At 41.7% G+C, this 26,356-nt stretch overlaps 3 long non-coding RNA genes across 11 annotated transcripts in view; 1 reads left to right on the top strand and 2 right to left on the bottom strand.

The window, feature by feature from the left end:
- The window catches only part of LOC141570496 (uncharacterized), a 28,130-nt gene extending 16,856 nt beyond the window's left edge, over positions 1-11,274 (top strand). For 2 of the 4 annotated variants that reach the window (XR_012494516.1, XR_012494517.1), the window contains one exon: positions 1,503-4,506. This is a non-coding gene — a long non-coding RNA (uncharacterized LOC141570496). Of the gene's footprint in view, positions 1-1,502; positions 4,507-5,634; positions 5,757-8,407; positions 9,520-10,767 lie in introns of those variants that run through there. The other 2 variants (XR_012494515.1, XR_012494518.1) reach the window with 2 other exon arrangements.
- The window catches only part of LOC109455627 (uncharacterized), a 212,263-nt gene that overhangs the window by 145,831 nt on the left and 40,076 nt on the right, over positions 1-26,356 (bottom strand). For 4 of the 6 annotated variants that reach the window (XR_012494509.1, XR_012494513.1, XR_012494512.1 and 1 more), the window contains 2 exons: positions 24,601-24,687; positions 20,179-20,349 (listed from right to left, as the gene is read on the bottom strand). This is a non-coding gene — a long non-coding RNA (uncharacterized LOC109455627). Of the gene's footprint in view, positions 1-20,178; positions 20,350-24,370; positions 24,688-26,356 lie in introns of all 6 variants that reach the window. The other 2 variants (XR_012494510.1, XR_012494511.1) reach the window with 1 other exon arrangement.
- On the bottom strand, positions 17,365-20,156 carry LOC141570497 (uncharacterized). Its single transcript, XR_012494519.1, has 2 exons — positions 18,926-20,156; positions 17,365-17,803 (listed from the first exon to the last, which is right to left on the bottom strand). It is a non-coding gene; the product is annotated as an uncharacterized LOC141570497 (long non-coding RNA).

The raw sequence follows: 26,356 nt of genomic DNA, 5'->3' as shown, positions 1-26,356 counted from the left end.
CTACTAGAATGAATTAGTGCATATAGCAAGGTTGATCAATAGAAGGTAAATACACAAAAGCCAACTGAAGAAAACCATTGTAAAATAAATTTTAAAAATAACTCCACTTACACTATCATCAAAAACTATAAAATACTTAAGAGATAAACAACAAAATACGTGTTCAACGAGTACACTGAAAACTATAAAACATTTTGAGAGAAATCAAAGAAGGCACACATAGATGGAAAGACACACCATGAAAATGAATGAGACGACTAACTGTAGCTAAGATACCAATGCTGCCCAAAATCAGTCTCCAGATCCAACATGATCCCAAAAACACCAGTGCCTTTTTGGGTAGAAATTGACAAGCTTAGTCTAAAATTTACAATAAGTGGAAAGTGTACATTGTGATAGCCACTAACCACATGTGGCCTCTGAAATTTATTTTTAGATAAATTAAAATAAAATAAAATAAAAAGATCTGTTTCTCAGTGGCACTAATCACATTTCAAGGGCTAAATACTTACATGTGGCTAGTGGTTATCATTCTTAAAGAGTGCAGCTATATAATGATTGTATCATTGCAGAAAGTTCTCATTGGACAGCAGTGACCTCGAATATAAGAGACAATCTTTAAAAAGATAACAAAATTAGAGGACTTACAGTACCTGACTTCAAAACTTACTATAGAGCTACAGTAATCCAGAAACTGTGTTATTTGCATAGGAAAACAGAGGAGAGCATGTTCATGACGTGAGAAGAAGCAAAGGTTTCTTTAACAACTGACATAAAGCAATAACCATAAAAGAAAAATTGGAAAATTAGACTTCATGAAAATTAAATGTTTCTGCTTATCAAAAGACCTCATAAGAAAAATTAACAGGCAAGCCATCATATGAGAGAAAATACTTTCAAAAGAAACATCTGACACAGGACTGGTATCCATGATACATAAAGAACTGCTACAACTCAACTATTGTAATGAAAGCACAAATAACCCCCTCCTCAAAAAGGGGGTGGGGTGCAAAGTTTTTAAAAAGAGACTTCCCAAAAAAAGGATATGCAAATTCCAACAAGCACAAGAAAAAGTATACTCAACATCATTAGAAATCAGGAAAATGTACGTAAGAACCACAATGATATACTACTACACATCCACTAGAACAGTCAAAATTAAAAAGAAGGAAAACACCAAATGCTGGCGAGGATGCAATGCAATTAGAACTTTCCTATTGTTAGTGAGAATGTCTGAGAGTTCTAATTGCATTGCAGCCATTTTGGAAAAGTACCTGGATGTTCCCATAAAACAAACCATATACCTATCCTATGATTTAGAAATTCCACAATTAGGGCATTTACCTAAGGGAAAGAAAAACATATATTCATTCACAAAATACTTGTGAAAAAAAAAAAAGTTTATAGCAAGTTTATTCATAATGACCTAAAACTAGAAATTGTCCCTGTGTTCACCAACAGAAAAAAATGCATAAATGAATTGTGATATATTCACATTACAGAATAACATTCAACAACAGAAAAGACCAACTACTGATACACACAGCAACATGGGATAAATTGCAAAAATCTAAGAAACCAGACCCAAAAAAAAGTGAGTATATACAGTATGTTCCATTTATATGAAACTGTAGAACAGGAAAAATTAATCTATAGTATACAAAATACCAGAAGAGTTTTGGGGTTTGAGTAAGAGGCTCCATGAGGCATACCCTCTTGAAAGATCCCTTTGTTTGAGTAATCTGACCTTTTGATCTTCTGGATGTTAGCAAAAGGTTATTGTCACACCCTCAGATTTTTCTCTAGACCACACTGTCTTAATTTGAGCACCTGCTGTCATCTGGAAAGGCTTAGAATTTTCTAAATCACCCAGTTCTACCTCCTTTTTGTTCAACAGTTCTTCCATCAATTTGTCTCTCTCCTCTCATATTTACTATAAATGGCCCAAAGAAACCAGGGGAATACCTTCCATACTTTGCTTACAATTTCCCTGAGCTACATAGCCAGTCCATCACCTCCAAGTTCCATCTCCCACATCACCACAGGAGACAGTATCACTTAATGTCCTGCCACCACATATGGAGGACGCCCCCTTCCTCCAGTTTCCAAATACACGTTTCTCACTTCCCTGAGCCCTCACCAGCAGCATTCTTACAGCCCAGGTTTCTGCAGAACAGTCTTTTCAGGAAGCCTCAGCCCCCAAACCACTCCACATTTTTAGATATTGGCTACAGCAGCACCCCACTTCCAGGTACCAATATGTGTATTAGTTTTCTATTGTCACAACAAATTCCCACCAACTTGGCCATGTAAAACAATGCACATTAATTATCTCAGAGTTTCTGAAGGTCAGAAGTCTGAGAGTGACCCTCTGTTCAGGGTCCAGAAAGACCCTGTTCTCATCCGGAGGCCCCACTAGGGAAGAATCCACTTACTTCCAAGTTCACTCTCTAGTTGTGTTGAGAATTATTTCTTTGCTTTATGGCTGAGGGCCAAGCTTCTTGCTGGCTCTTGGCTGGAGGCCACCCTCAGATCCTGGCCCCTCCCACAGCTCCCTGTCACATGGGCTTCTCCAATATGGTCACTGATTACATCAAGCCCATGAGAAGTCTCCAGCTCCGTCTACTATGAGATGGAGTCTTAAAACATAGAACATAGCCACAGGAGGAAGAGCCCACCATCCCTGCCACATGCTATTGGTAAGAAGCAAGTTACAGGAAGGTATGCAGGGTGGGAATACCACGTGAGTATACTTTAGTGTATATCCACCACACGCAGAGAATGATCACTTAAGATTGGGGCACTTTTTCACATCAAAACGAAAAGTATATTGAACCCGGGCTATGCATATTGAACTGCTGAAATGCGTCAATAAAATGAGATAGATTGGTGGAGGGATAGAAAGATGTCTCAATGGATAAATACATATGACACATCAAGTTTAGCAAAATGTTAATGGCAAAATCTAGGTGTGGGTATATTCTTTATACTTTTCAGCATCGTCTCCCTTTACTACAATCAGCATGAATTTTGTGTGTAATCAGGAGCTGGGAGAGTGTATATAATGTATAAAGTAGCTAATGTGTCAAGCCAAGGAACTCTGCAGCCCTGCGCTGGCCTGCTGACAGCATCACGGCCTTCCCGAGGCATCCGTCCCCGAGAAATCAGGACATGACCCGGAAGCTTGAAATTCCCTGATCGCCAGCGATGGAGCGATCGTTCACAAATTCATCTAAACTCTCTGAAACCTCATGTTTTAGACTGCTTCATCTCTTGAACATAACAGTTACGTAATCGCACCACCAGTTAGGTACAACTGTTCTTCTCTTTATTTGTCCTAAAATTATCTCAGTTCTCCTCTCGGTTTCCAATAGTTCCGAATTTGGTAAATAAATCTAAGTCCAGCCAATCTTAGTGCTTCAGATTCTACCATAAAGTCACACACTATGTAAAACTGCAGTGCTCGGGGCTAAATAAACAACATACCTGGTAGTATTAGTGTCATGCTTTTGTAGGTAAATGAATTAGTCAGTATTATCTAAACCATGTCATCCCACAGCCAAGAAAAACAACAGATGTTTAGGGAATGAAGTAATTAACTGGTGTAAACAGGCCTGGGCATTACCTGTTTTATTTTCTTTCTTTACAAGAGGAAATGGTGCTGTCCAGCCACACACATTATTAAGGCATTCATATTTAATAAGTGAGTCCTAACATATGGAAGAAAGTGCTAGGACAACTGATTGGCTGTTCAGGGATTATCTAGGCTCCCCACAAAACCATTTGATCCATGAGCATTAGTCACTTCTGTGTTAAGTCTGTACTACAGGCAAGAATACAGAAAGAGAGAAAGTAAACACACAGAATCATTAGCAAATAATAATGCAATACAGTAAATCACATGCTAAAAGAATGAACAATTTAATTCAGCGTTCGTTAAGCCAGATCCTGGAAACACAGCAGTGAGACATTCTTCCTGCCTTAAAGAGCTCATGGTGCCAAGCGGAAGGGACAGAGCTGAGATGTCAGCCCTCAATAACTATTTACTAAACTAAATCAGACCCAGAAAACTCAATGAACTTACAGCGATGGGAAGCATTCGAGGGCAAGAAAGCTAAGCTCTTTAAAGGATGGGTTGGGCTTGGATTGGCGTAAGAAAAACAAAAGCCTTAAGTATCATCTTTAACTTGGGGATAAAACAATAGCAATAACAATGGTATTGTTTGAGGTTTTAACAATAAGCTGGCTGCCCCCGGGGATGGAGAACAAACGCACACTACAGCGTGGAGTTTTGGGGGGACAATTATCTCTTGGGATGTGGCAAATACTGTGAGGATAAAGGATAAATAAGTAAACCAGCAACAGTGATTCCTACATTCTTAATCAGGCTCCCAGTGAAAGCTTCAGAGGCGCTGTGGAAAATTGCAGGGCCGTGGGGCAATGATTTTGCAAACAATTTTGCTTGGGAGGTGTTATTTGAAAGTTTAACAACCTTATTGACATAAAATGGACATACAATAAACTGCATATATTTAAAGTGTATAATTTGGTCAGTCTTGAGAAATACATATACACCTGTGAAGCCATCACAGTTAAGGTAATAAAAGTTCCCTGTGTCCCTTTGTAATGCCTCCCCTACCATCCTTAGGCAACCGTATCTGCTTTCTGTCACTATAGATCAGTTTGTATCTTCTAGAACTTCATATGGACAAGCTCATACCCTGTATTCTGTCTGGCTGGCTGTGTTCTTCCACGCAGAGTAATTAATCTGAAATTCATCGAGGTTGCAGCACATGTTAATAGTCTGTTTGTTCCTATTGTACCATTGCATGGCTCTCCCACAGCTTATCCATTCACCTATGGATAGACATTTGGGTTGTTTCTAGAAGTTGGCAATTACCACAAAGCGGCTATGAACATTTAGGTTTGAGTCTTCATATGGACATATCTCCACACATATGTCATTTCTCTTGGGTGAAGAGGGATGGTCAGTTCTTTCCAAACTGACCTCCTCATTTTACAATCCCACTTGCAGTGTACGAGAGTTCCAGATGCTTCACATCCTTGCTAAGACTTGCTATGGTCAGTCTTTTTAATTTATCCATTTGAATGGGTGTGTAGTAGTAACTCATGTTTTTAATTTACAATTCCCTAATGACTAATGATGTAGCATCTTTTCATGTTCTCATTTGTTCTTTGGTGAAGTATCTGTTCAAAGTGTTGGCCAAATTTTTAATTAGATTATCTTTCTTATCACTGAGTTTTTGAAGTTCTTTCTATATTCTGGGTACATCTTTTATCAGATACGAAGTGTGATCAAAAAATACAGTGAATGCTGCTGCTGAGTGCCATCCAACGGAAAGGCAGAGATGTTCTATCTGGAAAGCGCAATGAACCTTAGTAACAGTGTGTGACAAGTTTCAACTTGTTCGGTGCAATCAGTTGGGTGTGAGCTATGGTTGAAAAGGGTGTGTTTTAAAGCATGCCATAAATCATGCTCCATCATGACATTGCTCTGTGTCACACATCACTTCTGATATGGCAATTTTTGTCAAATAAAAAACATTACACTGTGTCCTCATCCACCTTATTCCCTGGATCTGGCACTGTGTGACTTCTGCCTCTTCCCCAAAGTCAAAATTATTCAGGACATCAAGGCAGCCACGACAGCGCAACTAAAGACACTCATGAAAGAGGACTTCCAGAACTGCTTCAGAAGTGGCAAGAACGATGGGATACGTGTGTTCAAAGTCAGGGTGAGTATTTTGAGGGGATTAATAGCAATGTGTCTTTAACTGTAATAATTTTTTTTTAATTTAAACATTCACTGTATTTTTTTTATCACACCTCTATGACTTACAAATATTTCCTCCAGTCTTCTCATTCTCCTAAGAAGGTCTTTTGAAGAGCCAATGTTTTTAATTTTGATGAAGTATAATTTATCAACTTGTTCTTTTATGGATCATGCCTTTGTTTGATCTTAATATTTGTCTAATACAATGTCACAAAAGTTTTCTCCTATTTTTTTTCCTACAAGTTCTACAGCTTTAGATTTTATGTTTAGAACTAGGATCAACTTTGAGTTAACTTTTGTATATGTTTGTAACAAAATCCTAGCACCCATTCTTGAAAACATTAACCTTTCTCTACTGACTTGCCTATGAACCTCTGTGGAGTTCTCCATATATGTGTGGGTTTATTCCTGAGCTTATTCTGTTCCACCATTACATCTGTTTGTTTTTAATCCAATATTGCACTGCCTTGACTGCTGTCGTTTTATGATGTCTTGAAATAAAAAAAAACGTTAATCTTTGTTTTCAAAGTCATTTAGCCTCTCCTAGGTCCTTTACATTCCATAGGAATTTTAGCATCAACTTGTCAAGTGCTACAAAAGAACCTGCTGAGATTTTGATCAGGATTGCATCAAATCCATATATTATTGTTCACATGTGAACAATAACGACTTTTCTGACCTACGGACAACACATATGTCTATTTCTTTAGGTTTTCCTTGATTTGTCTCAGCAATGTTTGTAGTCAGTGTACAGAAGCTGCATATCTTTTGTCAAATTTATCTTCAACCTATTTCATGCTTTTGACGCTAAAATAAAAGATATTTCTAAATTTTGATGTATGGTTTTTATTGTTAATATATGCAAATACAATTGAAATTGTAGCTGATGACCTTGCTAAAATAACTTATTAGTTCTGGTAGCATTTTTATGGAGTCCTTCAGGTTTTTAACAGAGACAGTCACATTTTTGTGAAGGTCAGTTTTATTTCTTTTCCAAATTAGTTGCCTTTTATTTCTTTTTCTTGCCTGATTGCCCCAGCTAGAACCCCCAGTACACAAATGAACAGAACTGGTGAGAGAACACATCTTTGTCTTGCTCCTGATCTCAGAATAAAAGCATTCAGTATGTGATGTTAGCTGAAGGTTTTTCACAAATGCCCTGTATCACGCTGAGGAAATCCCTTCAATTCCTAGTTAGCCAAGAGTTTTTACTATGAATGGATATTGGATTTTGTTAGATGTTTTTTGAAGGAAGGGACGGAGGGCCTCTGTTGAATTATGGTTTTTTTTTCTTTCTAATTTTGTTAATATAATTTTTCTCTAATATTAAAGCAACAACACATTCCAGGGATAAAATACATATGGCCATGATGTATGATCTTTTTACATATTGTTTGAAGAATTTGCTAAAATTTTGTTTAAAATTTTTGCATCTATGTTCATGAAGGCTGTTGAGCTATAATTCTATTTTTTTCATTTTTTTTTTGTAATGTCTTTGTCCTGTTTTGATATCAGGGTGGCACTGACCGAATAAAATGAGTTGGGAAGTATTCCCTCCTCTTCAATTTTTAAAAAATGTTTGCATAGAACTGGTATTTTTTTCTTTTGTAAATGTTTTGTAGAATTTACCAGTAAAGCCATTTCAGCTTGATTTTCTTTATGGGAAGGTATTTAACTACAAATACTATTTCTATAATAAACATAGGGCTATTTAGGTTATTTAATTTTTAACGAGTGGGCATTGGTAATTCATATCTTTCAAGATATTTGTTCATTTCATCTAAGTTGCAAATTTATTGGCATAAAGTTTTTCATATTATTCCCTTATTATATTTTAAACAACAGTACAATCTATCGTAATGTCACCTCATTCATTTCTGTTATTGCTAATTTGTTTTTTCTCTCTTTTTTCCTTATCAATCTGCATAGAGGTCTATCAGTTTCATTGATCTAGTCAAAGTATCAGCTTTTGGTTTCATTGATTTTCTCTACTGTCTTTTTTTTTTTTTCATTGATTTGCACTCTGATCTTTTTTACTTCCTTTCTTCTACTTAATTTGAGTTTACTTTGCTCTGCTTTTTCATGTTTACTAAGGCAGGAACTGAGGTCATTGACTTGAGATCTTTCTTCCTTTTTAACATAGAAATTCATGCAACATATTTCCGCTTAAGTATTCTATTAGTGGCATCCCACAAATTCTATAATAATGTGCAGTATTTTAATTTTCATTCTGTTCAAAATTCTAAGTTCCTTTCTGTTTTCATCTTTGACCCAGGGGTTATTTACAAGTGTGTGATTCGTTTCCAAATATTTGGGGATTGTCCAGATATCTTTCTGTTGCAAATTGCTAATTTAATTTCATTGTGGTCCAAGAATCTTCTTTGTATGACTTGAAACCTCTTTAATTTATTGAGACTTGTTTTATGACCCAGAATATGATCAATCTTGATCAAGCATGTCATGTTCAATTCAAAGAATGTGCAGTCTTACGTTGTTGGATGGAGTGTGCTATAAATGTCAATTAGGTCAAGTTGTTCAAGTCTTACAAATTATTGAGAGAAGTGTATGGAAATCCCTGACTATAATTGTTGATTTTTCTATTTCTCCTTTCAGGCTTATCAGATTTTGCTTCATTTGTTTTGAAATTCTTTTATTGGGTGCATAAATTGTTACGATGTCCTCTTGCCGAACTGACATCAATATCATCATGAAATGACGTTCTTCATCCCTGGGAATCTTCTTTGCTCTGATATCAACTTTGTCTGATATTACTATAGATACTCTAATTTTCTTTTTATGATTATTACCATGGTAAATCTTTTTCCAGCTCTTTGTGTCTTCATAGTAAGGTGTGTTTTGTTTTGTTTCTTGCCAGCAGTATATAGTTGAATACTGCTTTTCCATCCAATTTCACAATCTCTGCCTTTTTAATTGGGGTATTTTCACAACATACATTTAATGTGAACATTGGTATGGCTAGGTTTAACTCTATAAACTTGCTATTTGTTTTCTATTCATTCCAACTGTTCCTTGTTCTTTTTTTCTTCTTTTGCATTAACTATGTATTTTTATAATTCTATTTTATCTCTTTTTGTTAGCTTATGAGAAATATATCTTTGTTTTGCTATTCTAGTAGTGGCTTTCAGGTTTATATTTTTTTACGTATTACTGTCTACCTTCAGTGGATATTATATCACTTTGCATATAGGATATGAACTTTCAAATAGCATACTTCCGTTTTTCATCTGCTGATTTTTATGCTATTGTTGTCATGAACTTTACTTATATATGTCATAAACCTCACACTACATTATTATTTTTTAAAACCGTCAATTATCTTTCAAAGAGATTTAAATAAAATATCTTAATTAATCCATATTTCTATATGGTATCAATGTTTCTGCCTGAAGGACTACCTACAATCTTTCTTATAGTGCAGATCTATTGGTGATTAATTCTTTCAGCTTTTGAATGTGTTTATATTTGCCTGAGTCCAGCGTTCAATTCCATTTTACGCATAAACACAAATGGTTTGGGGGGATACAGCTTTAACATAAAATTAATCTTCCAGGAATCTATTATGTCAATTGAGGTAAAATATTATTTTTTGGTTTTCTGAAGTCAACCAAGAATTGATCACCATTTCAGAAAAATCACATCCCTGGTGGCAATGCCAGTTGTGGTGTGTGATCCACCATCAATGCAGCAGTCTGCCCTTGAAGCAGGTGAGCTCACAGTGATTCTAGGTATATTCAACTTCTTCATTATGACCTCCAGCGTAGCTGTGCTCTAGAATTTGCACATCATTGTAAGTTACTTTCCTATTTTTCCTTTTGTATTACAGTTAAGGTATTACATTTTTCTTTTGAATTGTACGTGTGGTAGTTTATATAATCTACGTAAACAAAATAAAGAGTGTATTGACTTTTTATTGGTGTATAATAACAAACTGTCCCAAATTTAGTGACTTAAAACACTGATCATTTCTTTGTTCACAATTCTGTGGACTGGTGATTTGGGCAGGGCTTGGCTGCATGGCTCACATATGCTCCCCGCACGCTGGCTGAATACACTACACCTTGGTACTCAGTTGGCAGATCAGTGAGGACTGGCTGGTCCCGGATGGCAACATGTCTGGCAGTTGGCTAGGACTGCCAGCTGTGGCACCTCAGTTCTCCTACCGTGTGTCCCCAAAAATAAGACCCAACTGGACAATCGGCTCTAATGTGTCTTTTGGAGCAAAAATTAATATAAGACCCAGTCTTATTTTACTATAAGACTGCGTATAATATAATATAATATAATATAATATAATATAATATAATGTAGTACCGGGTCTTATATTAATTTTTGCTCCAAAAGATGCCTTAGAGATGATTGTCCGGCCTGGTCTTATTTTCGGGGAACCATGGGACACGTGGCCTCTCCAGGTGGCTAGCTCAGGCTTCTTCTCACAGCGTCTTGATTCCGACAGGAAAAAGGTAGAAGCTGCAAAGCCTCCTGAGGCCTTGGATTTGAAGTCACCCCACATCACTGCCACTGCATTCCATCGGTCATAGTTAATCACAAGGTCAGCCCGGATTTAAGGGGGTGGAAAAACAGACACTCACTCTTGATTCTAGAAGCGGCAACGTCACACTGCAAAGGAAGTGAGTGCATACATGGATGGCGGAGTTGGTAGTCATGTGTTGTAATTTATCACAGAGCATCACGAAATATGTGTTATACAAAGGGACATCGGATCTGCTAGGATTGAGAGCCACTGCTGTCCACAGTATTTTCTCCATTTCAGCCTGTCCCACGGGACACACATCCTTTCCCCACTCCTCGTGGTCTGCTCTCCAGCCTGCTAAGAAACAGGACTGTTTGTCTGTAACAGTTAGTTTTCTTTCTCCAGTGTTCTTCTTAAACTGCCAGAAAGAAGCAGTGAAATGGAAATACTGTAATTACTTTTTCTTGCTTTGTTTTTCTAGAAACAGATGAACCAGAACACTGATAGCCTGTAGTGAATTTTCATGTAAGGAGTCTTCGTTGTCAGATGGCTGGAAAATTAGTTAGATAACTGACAGATTCATTAGATAAATGACACTTCTGCTGCACTGGGTGCTACACAGACTTGAACCTGACATTCAAACAGTGCACCCCCCCGCTCCCCGCCCCACATCCTTCCTCCTGCATGAGAGACAAGAAGAGACAGGCATCCAGGACACCAAAGAGCCCGGCCAGTGAACACAACGCATGACCCAGGTGACAGGATCAGCCAATGTGGCCAGGGAAAATTCTGGACAGTCCGTGCTGTGCTCTGAACAGCTGTAGGACTTTGAACTTCTCCAAAAGGACAAACCGTCCAGACCCTGATTTTCCTAGCCTGGCCTTGCTTTACTGACACTCTTTCCTCATGACCATGGGTTACAGTACACACAGCAAGAGTGGGTACAAATCACAAGGAAAACCAGCAGACATTAATGCTCAGCGGGCACAGAGTCTCCCAGTGTTAATTGCACCAGGGGTGGCGGGGGTGGGGTGGGAGGGTGGACCAGGATCACTGAGAGTCAAGGTGTTTTCTTTTCATTCAGGAGAGATCCTCTCCAGCCACTGTAATGTCAACAATCACTTCTGTTCACATTCCCCTTTCAGTAGAAACCGCTCCTGGAATGCCACTGCCTCCCCCATAGGTCCTAGGGAGGCAGAATGGCTTCAAACGCAGGGAGTCTGCAAAACATTTGACAAAGGCCACTTCATGACCCATAGTAACCTTGATGTTCCTGACAACTCCTGCTGGCCAAGGTGCCAACCAACCAGAGGCCTGGAGACAGCCCTTCTCGACACCACCGGGATGGACTGAGAGCCATCCCATTTTGGCTGAACTAAGGCACAACTTATTCCAAGAAATAAGTCTGAAACCCTATCAGGCAACAGACAACAAATTTGCTTTCTTGCCAGATTCCACATAAAAGGGGACATTTGTGTGGCGCTTATGTCACATATGGACTATTAAAAGCTGAAATGGTGGCAGCATATAATTATTTTAAAAGAAGTAGGGAGTCTGTGCCCCCAAATCATTGGATCTCCTATTGGAATTAATGTAGGGAACAATTAGCCTTCATTTCATCCTCCGAGAGCATTGGGACCTTCTTATGTGATCTGAGCTCCATGCAGGGGACACTGATGACGACCTTCCCAGGTCCGTTTACCAGGCCAGCCTACTTGTCTCCCAGCTGCCTCTTTCAGAGGGTCTCCACCCTCCACCACAGGAGGCACACACTTGAGAAGGAATGCAGCCCCCTCCCCCAGAGGTGATCCAAAGACTGGCCAGAGCCCTCCCTCCCCTCTGCCTCACGGTGAGACCAACTCCAGGTGCAGTTCCTGCTCACCTGAGGCAGGTGCTGCCCCAGGTGTTAACAGAATCCCGCAGCCGGCCCTCATGCTGGTAGCTGTTCATATACACAGTCAGCGTGTTTCCTCCTCCACTCAGACATGACCTTAAGGATGGCAGCCCGCTAACACCCATGTTTGCTGAATGGTCCCTGCAGCAGGAACGTTCCAGTTTTTGACAGTGACCCAAAATAAAAAAGAAATACATTATACATCACAATCTAGTACACACATGCAGGGGTGTATGTGTGTACACATCTGAGACATATACATCATGACATAATATTTAGCCTTACTACTGTTTGCTATTTCATTGTTTAAATGTAGGTCACGACTAATTTCACTAACCCACTAATGTGTGTGACACACAGTTTGAAAACACTGCCCTGCACCCCCTCGCCGAGTGCCTCATCCATAAGAAATACTCAGTAAATATTTGAGGAATGATTAAGCAATTGGCTGGTTATGAGAGTATACAAGGAACAGTCGGGAAGGATCTTGATCCTTGGCTATGGGTCTTTAGATCTTTCCAATTTGTTAGACTTAGTGGCAAATTACATGATTTACCTTCTGAAGTGGTGAAGTCCTTGCTACTGGGCCATAGCAAGGAGAACCGACACAAAGGCACCATGTTGGTGTGTTTCCCCACACCCTTGGTCTCCCAAACAAATCCTGTAATTTTAGAGATATTGAAATGGTTGCCAACTTCAGGAGACCCAGCAATGACTGGAGATCAGCTCAAAGTATTACCCCCAGAAAACAACTGCCAGGAAAAACTCTGAGGGGAAAAAAATGGGAATCGTGAATGAAAGCAGAAAATGAAAAAATAAAAATTAAAAACAGCAAAGAAGGTTGTGAGAGCATTTGGTATTATTTTACAATAGGATTTTGAAGTGCCTGAGCTGTGCTCTGCGAAGCACTCCTTTCTTCTGTGGGTTCCTGAAGAAGACACATGCGTGAGGAAAACGGGGGAAAGCGGGTCTTTGATAACCAGCAGGCCAATGCACGATTCTCCCCAATGCAAGAGCTCTGATCATGGTGGCAGTGGGAGACTCAGGGTCCTATCAGATGTAAAGCAATGAGGTTGACGTGCTTTGGTCCAACCATGAGCTGGCTTTTCAAAGCCACAAAACAAATAACTAAATAAGAGCACAGAAGGGCAGCATGGAGGAGTGTGCCCTGGGCTCCAATGACGTGCCCTTCCCCACATGAATGGTGTGGGACACACAGCAGCCCTGGCCTTTCATCCTGCTCACCCTGACTGACCCTCCCACTGGCACCCAAACTGTACCAACATCCTATGCCCTGGCCCGTGGACCACTCTCACTCCTGGGCATCTCCGTGTCTGCCTGCTCACAGCCCCATTCCGCACACAGGCTTGATTTCATATATTACCAACTAACGGTCCCAAAACAAAACAACCTGGACTGTGACCTATTTGTAGCTGCCATTTACTGCAAAGAGAGCTGTGAACTTGAATTGGAAAAATATGCTGCATCTTTATTTTCAGTGCTCCCTAACAGACATGTATAATACAACATCCCCTTCCATTACCGGCTTAGGCAGCAAATCTCAGTATAGTGCATTTCCTGGGACTTTGTACTCCATAGAAATCACAGACATTTTCTCATCACACGGAAGTTGTGGCAGGTATCTCAAAATATCACTTACACCCATTGCTACTTCGAAATTATGGCTGTCCAAGGAACATAGTTACCACTAGGTCTTACGTAAATTATTAATAAAGAAGTACACATATTACTATATCACGAGTTTAGCTTTTAATACATTGTAATTGTATGTCAATAGAATGAGTTCCTTTGTAAGCTTTTGTATTTTCATGTATCCATTTAAAAACAGTCTGAGAAAGATCTGTAGGCTTCACCAGACTGCCAAGTGTGGACCACCAAACAGGTCCCTAGCACACAGGGACACCTTTGCCACACAGAATGCAACACTTACTTCTCATTTTCAACCTATAGTCTCAAATCACAAAAATAATTGAAGCCTATTTTAACAAGTGAAACATCCAAGAAAAGATTACTAAAAGGCAGGCAGAATCACCTCCTCTATGCCCCGGCTTCTACCCCCGAAGAAACCCCCCCCCCCTTGCTTCTATAAATACACAAGAGGGTTGATTTATTGCTTGCTTATACCAAAATAGAATCATTCTACACACATTATTCCGTAATTTATATTTGTCACTTGGCAATTGACACTGTAACACAGGCATTCCGACAAGTCTGGGACTATGTATTTTTCTAGTTTCTTTATGCACATTTATATATTGTATGTGAATGAAATTATATCACGCACACCATGGTTTCTTGGTGCAGCCTTTTTCTTCCTGTCTGCTTTCTCACATCTCTAACTCTCATTAGTTATCTATTGCTACATAACAAAGTAACTCAGAACTTAGTGGCTTAAAACAACAGAAAACATTTATTGTCTTAGAACTCCTGGAGGTCAGGAATTTGGGGCTTAGCTGGCTGGATGGTTCTGGGTGGAAGGTCTCTCATAAGGTTGCAGTCAAGAGGTTGGGTGGGGCTGCCGTCATCTTAAGATGTGATGGGGGCTGGAAGCTCTGGTTCCAAAATGGCGCTTCACATGGCTAGCAAGGCGGTGCCGGCTGCTGGTAGGTCTGTGTTCCTCACCTCATGGACCTTTCTGTAGGGTTGCTTGAGTGTCCTCATAACATGGCAGGTGGCATCTCACAGAGCAAACACCAAGAGAAAGCACGATAGAAGCTGCAGTGTCTTTTCTGGGCTGGCCTCAAAAGTCACACATCTTCAGTTTGTCACCTTCTCCTGGCTGCCCAGGTCAGAACTGTTCACTGTGGGCAGGAACTGCACAAAGGCATGAACCCCAGGAGGTGAGGCTCACTGGAGGCCTTCCTACAAGATGGTTCCCACAGCCCTCCACCACGTCCTCCTGCAAGGCTGACCTCTCCCAGAGAATCCACGTTAACAACTCATATGTAAACGTCTATATTTTCTTTCGTGCTTTTATCAATATTTGCAGGTAGATACATACAAGTACCTACAGAGATTACAGGTGTCTTCTGAGATGGGTATTATTAAATTTTTTCATATCTTTAAATGTTTAATATAAATCTTTATAAAATTTAGTTAAATTTTAAAATAAATATTTTAAAATATTTAAAAATAAAGAAACCGGAACTCTGGCCCAAGACCATGTGACTACAAAGTAGAGCTTCTGGTATTTGGAGCAGAGATTCCAAGGCCCACATTGCCCACCTCGCTGAACCATGGTCATTGCACTGACTCACCAGCCTCCCTCTTAGTGACAACCCTAAGTCTCCTTACAGAGGTCTGTCACTCATTCTGATTGTTCATGGAGGTGAAGATCAGGAGTGTGCAGTCTGTCTGGAAGGCTGGATACATACATCACATCAGACTGTACGATACCCCAGGTGAGATTAAAGTGCAATGGAGTGGGCAGGGAGGACAGAGGGGGTAGTTGGCAGAATAACTGCTGGGTGGCCTTTCCACTGTGGGTGAAGTGCACAGTGTTTCCCACAAGATGTGGGCTCACCGGATGAGAAGGTGCCGGGTTAAAGGCAATCGCATCCTCTTAACACTTTACTAAAGCGCCTGTGACTCTCCATAGGAGGGGAAATAACAGGGAAGGTTTCTGAAACTGAGCTGGCCGTGGAATCTCACTCCCCTCCTCCCCAAGAAATATCTTCTATCCCCCCGGAACATGGTATGGGAGTTGTTCAAACAGGGTAATCTAACTTTTGTTCTAACCTCGGCAATTTAAAACATGCAACTACAATGGCTGTATCTTTTGTTTTCTTCTCCTTAAGTCAGTAATGAGATGCCAGACGTTTGTCTTGCCAGAAATCTTTGTTTACATTAAAAAAGAAAAAACTAGTACAACCATCAACAAAGATTTCACTTTTTTTTCTTTTGTACTAATACACTTCGACTCGGCTTTTACCTTGCTGGAGGAAGAACTTAATTACTTACAGGTTTTTCTAGAACAGTCCTCAGTTCAACCCTACCACAGTTTACATTGCAGCCCACATTACAGAATTCCACTGGCATTTGGTTCCTCGGGGTCCTTTAGAGTGGTAATGCGGTGTTTTCAACCATCCACACAGAAGACTTGAGGAAATACCAGCCTCTTGGGAATGCATAGCTCCAGCCGGCCCCTCTACCCTGAAAACTGTAGAACGGATTTCACCCTCTCCCCACCCGGAAACATGTCAGCAGTTACGATGTCCCATTAACCCCTCAGCCAAACTATGTGTACGCTCACTTGGAAATCAGTGGCCACAGGGCGAACACTCGCAAGTCAGTTCCTGCGGCAAACGGTAGCCTCGGGAAGAGGCCTGGGGAAGGTAAAGGAACCTGGAAAAGACTGCAGTTCTCATTCCCAGAAGCAAACTTCAGGAAACAGAACATTTCTTCCCCAAAGTGCTTTTAAAATGATCAGCCAACAAATTCCAGGTTGTTCACAAGTCTGTAAATGATCGCGCAGAGTGGAGCAAAGACAGACTTCTCGGGGTAACCTTTGCACACGCACAAATAACCGGCACCTGAAGCCAGCCGCCCACTTAAGAGGCCGGCTCTGCAACGGCGCATGCGCACTTGAAATTACAGGGATCCCAAGGGTGATGCTTTTGATGGAGACGATCTGCTTGAACGTGGTGACATCCTGGCCCTCCCTCCACTTGCTCCCTTCCTCCCAACAGAAAATCAGGATGGTCTGAGTCGGGCTGACTCTCCACTCCCCAACCAAAGCCCCATTGAGGCCAGACCATCGCCTCAAAATGGATGATGACCACCCCTCCCCTGCCTGATGGGCGTTTCTAAAGAATACCAGAACTGGCGGAGCCGCCCCCACAGTAAAAAAAAAAAAAAATACTTTTATGGATGACTAACCAGCAATAATGCTGCAAATGACCCGTCTGAAAAATCTTCAGTGCCTTGAGATCTAAATTACTCTAATTTTTCTCCCCTAAAATTAGGTATAATATTATAATTTCAAGTAATGCAAGAGCAATTTCTCCCTTCAGTGGATACCAAGCTCAAGATGTTACAGGAAAAAGAAATAGCTTTTACCGCTGATATGAGAAATTTAAAAGAGAGACAAGTGTGAGCAAACAAAAGCTGTCACATCAAATACTGTGGGGGAAAAATCTAGAAAAAATGCCAGAAATGCTCAAGTCTAAATAAAGTCATTTATTTGTTATTTTAACCCCTTCGCTGTCAGACTCGCTGGCAGAGGCTAGTTAGTTCTCCCTGTAGGTGGGATTACTGAAGACAGCACACTTTTGCTCGTGATAATGGTTGTGTTGTCACGTGTCTTAGTTCTCTGGTGTCTTAAAGGGTTTCCAAACACAAACAAAGCTGTTAATATTCCTCTGCTCCTAACTCCTCGTTTCTTCAGAGAATTCACTCTTGTCCAATTTCCACCACCTTCAGCAGAGACACTAGACCACGCGCTCCCCCAGGGCAGCGGCCACACACCATTCATGCATTTCTGGGAGATGGTAGGTATTACACAGAATGTGGTGGAGATAGTTTCTTGAGGTTAGTGTCCTAGGCAGCTAGCATGCAACTCAAACATAAGACTCCTTCTGTAGGGGGTCTCTATGAAGGCCACCTGGAAAAGCGGAGAAAACACAAACTGGATGGATCTGGGTTCATCGTTTGCTCCTCCTTAGTCAAGTTCATCAGCCTGTTTCATGTGTCAAGATCATGTGCTTTGTAAGACTGAGTAGGATACGTTGGTGAGAGAACACTGCTGATGGAGGTCTACAGAAACAGAGGGAAGTATTTCCAATTAAAATGTATTGATTGGGCACTCGCTTTGCACACTCCAGGGGACCCTGAGAGGAGTCAGTCACAGCCTCTGTCCTCAAGAATCTACCCCCTCCACCTCTGCCTAACCAGTAAGGCTTCTCCCTCCAGAAAATTGCTTCGGCGATGGACCTCCCAAAGGAGAGAATTCCACAGAATCAGCTCCCACTGGGACGACGACGACAACTCCGAACTCCGACCTTTCTCCCAAGTCCCCATCCTAAAGGTCCCCTCGCTTCTCCCCAGTACGAGTCCCATCACAGTGAGCTGCCATGCACCTGTGGCTCCAAGAGAAGAGCCTGGGAGGCGTCCTGGGTCCTCCCTCCTTCCCCATTGCCAGTCCCAAACCCTCGGCATGGCACATACAGCCCCCCCTCCTCCGCCATCACAAAGCTCCTCCCACCTCTGCGGCCCTGCACCCAAGCCCCCCAGCCTCAAACGTGCTTCTCCTCTCTGCTCAGCCGCTTCCTCTAGCCCTCAGGTCACACCCACTCCACATTCCAGGGCTCACCCCTCTCATGCTTGGGGCGCCCACCCTACCTGTATTTCCTTTCCTCAACTCCTCGGCTCCGTGCATTGTACTCGTCCAGGTTTACGCACCTGCCCGCTCTGCTAGTGATAAAGCAGGAGGGCAGGAACCAGGCTGCTCTGCTCAGGAAGGGCAGGTCTTTAAAACGGGACTGAGTGAGTGATGCCTAACTAGCCACCAGAGGAACTCGCTGGGGTTTTTAACAGGTGATCTTAGTTTCCAAAGTGAGTCTGGTTAAGTGAGGTGCTGTGATTTTCAGTTCTTCACAAACAAGATGAACATGCAGGGCCTCCATCTGGAATTACAGCCTCTGGGGGCTCATTTGACCATCTCTCCATACTCCCACTGCCCATTGCCCTGCACCTGTATTTTAGGACCCTTCCGGTTGTTCCCCACCTCGTGCAGATTTGCCGTGAGTGGCAGACAAGGTGCCTGTGTGGTCCTGGTGCCTTGCGGGGGGGGGCCTCCAGCTTCTCTAGCCTTGCATGTTCAGCATCGCAGTGACCCCAGGCGCCTTCAAGTTGGTGCCGGAAGGAGCGGCCCCTCGGCAAAAGAGGGACACACAGCCATGTGTTCTCAGCCCAGACATTTTGACGTGGGTTTCTGTGTGGGAGAGTAAAAGATGCACACACTCCCCGCAAGTCTAGAATCTGTGGTGTGTGTTATCTCACAACTTCACATTTGGAAGAGGTATTTTAATTTCTTACGAGTTGTGAATAATTATGTAATTCTGCCACCTTCTTAAAACTGAGAGAATTCAAACTGACTCCTGTAGTCTGGGGCTGACATCCTTACAGGGACTTTGCTTTATTCCTTTGGTTTCTGAGCCAAGTGTATGCCAAACAAATTCTTTAGTCAGTTAAAACAGTTCATCCTGTATAAAAGAGAAAGGGGTAATCTTTCTTCCCTTTCAAAATTAATTCACAAAAATTACTTCTGAAATACAAATGCAGCATTTGTATTTCCTAAAAGGCACGCCTCTATTGAATGCCTTCTGTTCTAGATTCATCCCTGTCAATCATTAAGTCACTTGGTCATCAATATTTCTGAGCGTCTCCTACATCCCAGAATCAGTTCACAGCACAGGAGTTGCAAAGTGAAGACGCAGATGACGTCACGGATCTACTAGTGATCCTACGAAGTCTATACCCTAATATCACCCTCAGCTGATGTGAAAACATTCACACTAGAGGGTGATCACTTCTTTAAATACAAACAAGGGCTTGTCGGTTAGTTAGGATGTGCTTATCTTTTTTCCCAGGGCATAAGTTTTTTTTCCTCAGATGTATTTCATATTCCTAGCTGGAAGAATATCAAAAGAATCTTAATATCACCATCTGGAAGTTATGCCATGGACTCCAGTGGGCAGGATTAGAGCTGGGTTTCTCTTCCTGTAAAAGTGCATTTCTTCTGCTTCGAAATGAACACAAACACATTTAGTTCCCTAACGAGACTCAGCCAGAGTCTAAAGGCCACATTCTCTTCACCTTCTACCCTCCATCCACACAGCTTCTTGGGGTTCTCTAATGCAGAGGGACTGGGGGTGAGGACTGCCTTCAAAGACATTTGATCATCGGTGACTGCACTCAACCAATAAATCCAATGTGTTAAAATACACAAATGTCAGAACGCAGTACACGACTACTCACCAAACAGTCTGTTGGTCCGTCTGGGTCTGGATTGTGTAAGAAGCCCTAGGGAGCCATTCCAGTTTCAGGACATGCAGTCTTCACGCGTTACTATCCTTTACTGGCATCCTCGTCCCCCCTTATCCGAGGATTCACGGTCCACAGTTTCAGATACCCGCGGTCAACCACAGTCTGAAAATATTAAATGGAAAATTCCAGAAATAAGGAATTCATAAGTTTTAAGTCGTTCCCCATTCTGAGTAGTGTGATGAAATCTCGCTCTGTCCTGCTCCATTCCACCCAGGGTTGTGAATCATGCCTGTCCAGCTCCCCGCCCGTTAGTCACTTAGTAGCCATCTCATACATCAGCTCGACTGTCACAATATCTCAGTGCTTGTGTTCAAGTCGCCCTTGTTTTACTGAATAATGGCCCCAACGTGCAAGAGCAGTAATGCTGCCAATTCAGGTATGCCAGAAAAGCCGGAAAGTATTTCCTTTAAATGAAAAGGTGAGTGCAGTACAGTAAGGTATTTAGAGAGAGAGAGACCGCCTTCACATAACTTTTATTATAGTATATTGTTACAATTGTTCTCTTTTATTATTGGTTATTGCTGTTAATCTCTCACTGTGCCTAATTTATAAATAAAACTTTATCATAGGTGTGTATGTATAAGAAAAACATACCGTGTTTCCCCGAAAATAAGACCTAGCCGGACCACCAGCTCTAATGCATCTTTTGGAGCAAAATTTAATACAAGACCCAGTATTATATTATATTATACCCAGTATTATATTATATTATATTATATTATATTATATTATATTATATTATATTATATTATATTATATTTATTATATTTATTATATTTATTATATTATATCTGGTCTTATATTAATTTTTATTCCAAAAGACACATTACAGCTGATGGTACAGCTAGGTCTTACTTTCGGGGAAACACAGTAGTATATAGAGGGTTCGTTATATACAGGATTCAGTTTCAGGCATCCATTGGGGGTCTTAGACATGTCCCCCACAGACCAGGGGGGACGATTGTATCTCCCAAGTTGATATTTAACTTGTTACTTTTGCAGCTACCAGTATTCTTATGAAACAAGATGATTACTTGAAAACCCTCACTTTTTATACCTCCATTATATCACTTTCACATTTATAAGTCTTTTCGTGGCCACCAGCCTGTGAGTCCCGGAAAGAAGACTCCCCCAGCACCTTACCCATGAGACAAGCTCATAAACAGAATGATGTTTTAAATTAAAATCCTATTACAACTCTGCCCTAGTAACGATCAGTTAACAGTTTGCATTGTATGTGGAGCCCGCGTTTATGATATAATATTAGATCTCCTCTAAATTTTCATGGACAAATTCAATTTGGAAATGTCTTCTGAGTATCAGCCAGCGATTCTGTCCAAGCTGCATGAACATTTCTAACTTCTACTGCTACAACAGGCTGCCTGTTACAGAAGCATATTTCAAGCAGAAGTTCACGACATTTGCCATTGTGAAATCTGCCCACTTGTTCTAACTTACACCCATTCCATTTATTGCTACATGGTTTGTAATATAATAAGCTGTCACTGCACAGGAAGAATCCCCAGACACCTCTGCTACCCAGCAGCAGTGTCGTACGGCCACGGAGCAAGCAGGCTGTGAAGTGTGACATCTGGGTGAAGCCCAGCCAGACCCGGGGTGGGCCAGGCAGCCTCCCTGCGCCCCATTGTCCTCATCACGAGATGGAGATAAGAGTGCCCCTCTGGCCAGACTGACAGTGGGAACAGATGAGGTCACCACAGGCCAAGCCCTCGGAACAGGATGGGGCACAGCCAGCAAGTAATTACCATTAGGTCTTCTTAAAGCCCCGTTAGCTACAAGACACAGTAACCGAAGCCGTTTACAGAATCGCGGAAGCATTTAGTGTGAGGTTCTCTTTGGGGGACAAAGATATCGGCAGTTTAATATATTTTATAGTAACGTATTACACAATCCCTACTCAGAACTCCCACCAAAAATGGTGTCTTTCCCATTCAGACTGTCTACACACACAAACCAGATTTTAAGTGTTACCCAGATGAAATCACACAGATGATAATTAACAGTGTTTTATACAAATTGGTTTATGTTTGTGCATTGGATCCTCAATAGTTTTTACCAACTTACCTGAGGTACGAGGTCTGACAATTAAGTTCACGAACCTGTTGCAACGATGTTGTTAAACTTTTTTGCTATCAGAGGGATTATTCATTATGAACTTGTACAACTGGACAGTTCACCAACTTTACTATTTGGAAGTGCTGAAGAGGCTGTGTGAAAAAGTTAGATGACCTGAACTCTTCGCCAACAATTCATGGCTCTTGCATCACGACAATGCACCAGCTCACAGCACTGTCTGTGAGGGAGTTTTTAGCCAGTAAACAAATAACTGTATTGGAACACCCTCCCTACTCACCTGATCTGGCCCCCGGTGACTTCTTTCTTTACCCGAAGATAAAGGAAATATTGAAAGGAAGACATTTTGATGACATTCAGGACATCAAGGGTAATACAACGACAGTTCTGATGGCCATTCCAGAAAAAGAGTTCCAAAACTGCTTTGAAGGGTGGACTAGGCGATGGCGTCAGTGCATAGCTTCCCAAGGGGAGGACTTTGAAGGTGACTGTAGTGATATTCAGCAATGGGGTATGTGGCACTTTTTCCAGGATGAGTTCGCAAACTTCATTGTCAGACCTCGTATGTCACCAGAAAGGTCTCAGTGGACAGACTGAAACCTAATTTTATAGCTTGGAAGGAAATTAATAGTATATTGTATTCACCTTCTAAAATATTAGCTATGTTGATATTTTAATGCTGGGCCTAGTCCGGAGTCGAAGAAGACGTGCCTCAACATTTACAATCTGATCAAGCTCACTTATCTGGAATGAACCGGGTAGGGAATCATCTGCATTTTATTGCTTTCGATTTCTCAGGCCTCTACTTAATCTGAAATGTTGGAAGGGTCTTTACGTGGGGATGCAACTCATGGTGTAACTGACTTTCTCTCTAACACAACGATAACTACAAGGTGGGAAAAGCTCTTTGTGAAAATAGCATTCTCGGCAAAACAGATCTGTGGAAGTCAGGACTGGACAAGACAGTCGGCTCACGTTACCACTAACTTATACCAGACATTCTATTGTTTTTTTCTGCCTCCAGCATGTACAAAAGTAAACTGCTTCAAAAAGCAATTCCCTCTTTTTCATCTGTGGTGTTATTACACTGAGAGGCTTCTATCCCCTACCCTGCTTATAACCGAGGGCTGGTTTGCAGCTTACCCAGGTGACATTAGCTAATCTCCACACAACAGAGGAATGTGAGGCTCTGGAAGGTTCCAAGGCTTGCCCAAGGCTGAGCCAGATCTGTCTGAGGCCATCTCTCGTCCGCATCCCTTTCTTTCCACCTTGCTCATGCCTCCCTCTGCAAGGGACCAGCCTAGCACCAGAACACCACCTGCAGGGTGCACCTGGGGAAGTGGCCAGCTCCTGGACCTCGCTGCCCCTCTCCACCAGGAGGAAGAGAAGGGAAGCCTGCCTCCCACATCACCCATGCTGATAGAGGGGAACAGCCTCTGAGGTCCCCATTTCCCAAGACAGTCCTCCACCACACCCTGCACTTCTGCAGCTGCTACAGAGGCACACGCGCGTGTACAAACACACACACACACACACACAAACACACACACACACACACACACACACACACACACACACACACACAGGCTTTAGATTCTGACGGGAGTGTTTATGGTTGTTTCCAAGCAAAAGCTGGCTGTCAGAACCCTCCTCGGCTCCAGAGCAGTTATGGGGCTGATACCGGCCCTGCCGCTGTTATTTCCCAGCTGGGAAAATGTATAAAATGGCCAGACACGTTTAATGTGTCTATATACGTACACAAACAGACACTAATAAACTAATAACTTCCACGGCCAACAAATCTTTCAATCTCTTTAGGACTCAGATATTGAGAATATACATAATCATATTCACAGATGACAGGCTAAGACTCTTCACATGCCACTTGAAAATATATTTGCATCACTCATAAGAAAATCGGCCACCCTAATTTTCCTCATTTTGTTCTCACATGATCCTGTTCCTCCTTACCAACTGATCACACCATCAGGCACCTTACCAAGCGTCAGGCCCGTGTGGAGCGCTTTACCTGAGTTACCAGCATACTCCTTATAAAGGCTATCCGATGAAGACACCGAGGCCGACAGCTTTTGCAGATGAGGACATGGAGGTGTAGAGATGCCGAGTCACCAAGCGGAAGGCCCGGAGTTGGACCTGCACTTCCAGAGCACCTCCCAACTGCTAAGCTATTTTGTATTCTCACTGGGCCTCTTCCTCCTTAAAAGTTCCGACAGCTTTGCAGCCTATTAGTTCACGCACCTAGTCCACACTGCCGGAGAGAAGAACCGAGTTGATGTTGTCACATAAGGAAGGTGCTTTCCCCCATCCATCCTGATCTGTTGAAAACTACATGAAAACAAAATATACAAATTATAAATTAGTAATCAACAGACATAATACAGTTAACTTAAAAATGATTTCAAACAATAGAGTCACTACTTTCCATCCTTTGTAGAGCCAATAATCATTTGATTGAGGTTCATTATTGGTCCACACAAGTGTTGGATTGTGGGAGGAAGAATAAAAAGTACGGGGCCCTTCTCATCCACAGAAATCAAAGTTGGGTTGTAGAGATAAGCTGCATATTCTAGAAAGTTCTGCGTTTCATGAAGATAGACCAATTCAGCACTAGAAACTCACTTATCAAAAAATGAAGGAAGGAATAGAGTGTCGCTTAGGGAGGAAAAAAACACTTGAGTTTTTCATACCCTAACGGTGGTCCCTTTTCTTGTGGCCAAAGAAAAGGCTATAGTTACATGTGACATATAGCCATTCCTGTTTGCTCCTAAAAATACACAGAAATTTGACTGAGCCAAATAGCAGATGCAACTTTGCATGAAGCTAGTAATATTGGTTATTATTACTAGCTTTACTCTTCATAACATGCTAGAAACTCCTTTGTCTTTTCAAAATAAATGTATGGATTACATGACACAGCTTTAACTTAAAACTCGTTGGGTAGACATTGCTCCTTTTCTTCTTGGGGGGGGGGCGTGTAAATGTGGGAATCATTTTAAAATCACAGTCTGATTCCTCAGCCATCACAGTGCTAACTTGGGTGTTTGTTGTTCAGGGTGGTGAGCCTACTCTGAATACTGATTTGACGTGCAGTTCACCATGTGCACTTAAATTGTCCTTCCCACAACTTTATCTGAGAAGCATGACAGTGGTGACAATCACAGGACTAGTTTTATTGGGTAAAACTATTCTAGCTGCAATTTACTCTGACAGGCTGCACAATTTTTAAGTGCAATTAAATCCTAAGAGTTTTCCCGGGGGGAGGGAGGGATTCTATCACATTTTAAAAAATATTTTTGTAAGAGAAGATAGAAAAACAGTTGAATCGAACAACTAATTACTAACCAGTTGCTCTTTTTAGACAAAAGAAAGACACGCAAGAAGGGTTTGGCTGAGCCCAGAAATCAGTTTCATTGTATAGACAGGCACTTTCTCGGCCTGAGTCAGAGAGCTTTCCCCTCTGGTCAGGCATTCTGACCAGCCGCTTCTGCCACGGCTGGCACCCATTTCTTCAGGGTGAAGGGAGCAATGCAGGACCTGCGGACAACAACCCTGAGAAATTGCCATCACCTGACCCCCCTCAGCAAAAGCAGATCAGCTGGCTCCTTCCTTGAGCTGCTGTCTGCACATTCACTCCTCCCTCAGAATCCAGAAATGGATGGAGACCCCAGCCAGGACAGCAGGCCAGCAACAGGTGGTCTCCCCTCAGCAGTCCAGGGAAGGCCTTCATCACTAACTGCTCTAACTGCTGCCTTTTGTAAAATGTGAGCTGCCTTTCCAATCTGCAGCGAGGGTCAGTATTGTCCCAGAAAAGGACCTGTATCCCTACCCCTTCTTGGCTTCCACACTTGACATCTTTATTCAATAAGAAGCTAATCTGACATCCAAACAGCTATCCAGGCTACATTGGGGAAATCAGGTTTTTCTTTAAGAGATGTCAAATTACACCTAATGTTGTGGAACATTTTATATGAGATATGCACTTGATATAGTAGAA

Source organism: Rhinolophus sinicus, linkage group LG03 (assembly GCF_036562045.2).
Source record: "Rhinolophus sinicus isolate RSC01 linkage group LG03, ASM3656204v1, whole genome shotgun sequence".
NCBI lineage: Eukaryota > Metazoa > Chordata > Mammalia > Chiroptera > Rhinolophidae > Rhinolophus > Rhinolophus sinicus.
The sequence above is the reverse complement of the archived record's forward strand: the minus strand, read 5'-3'. Positions and strand labels throughout refer to the sequence as shown.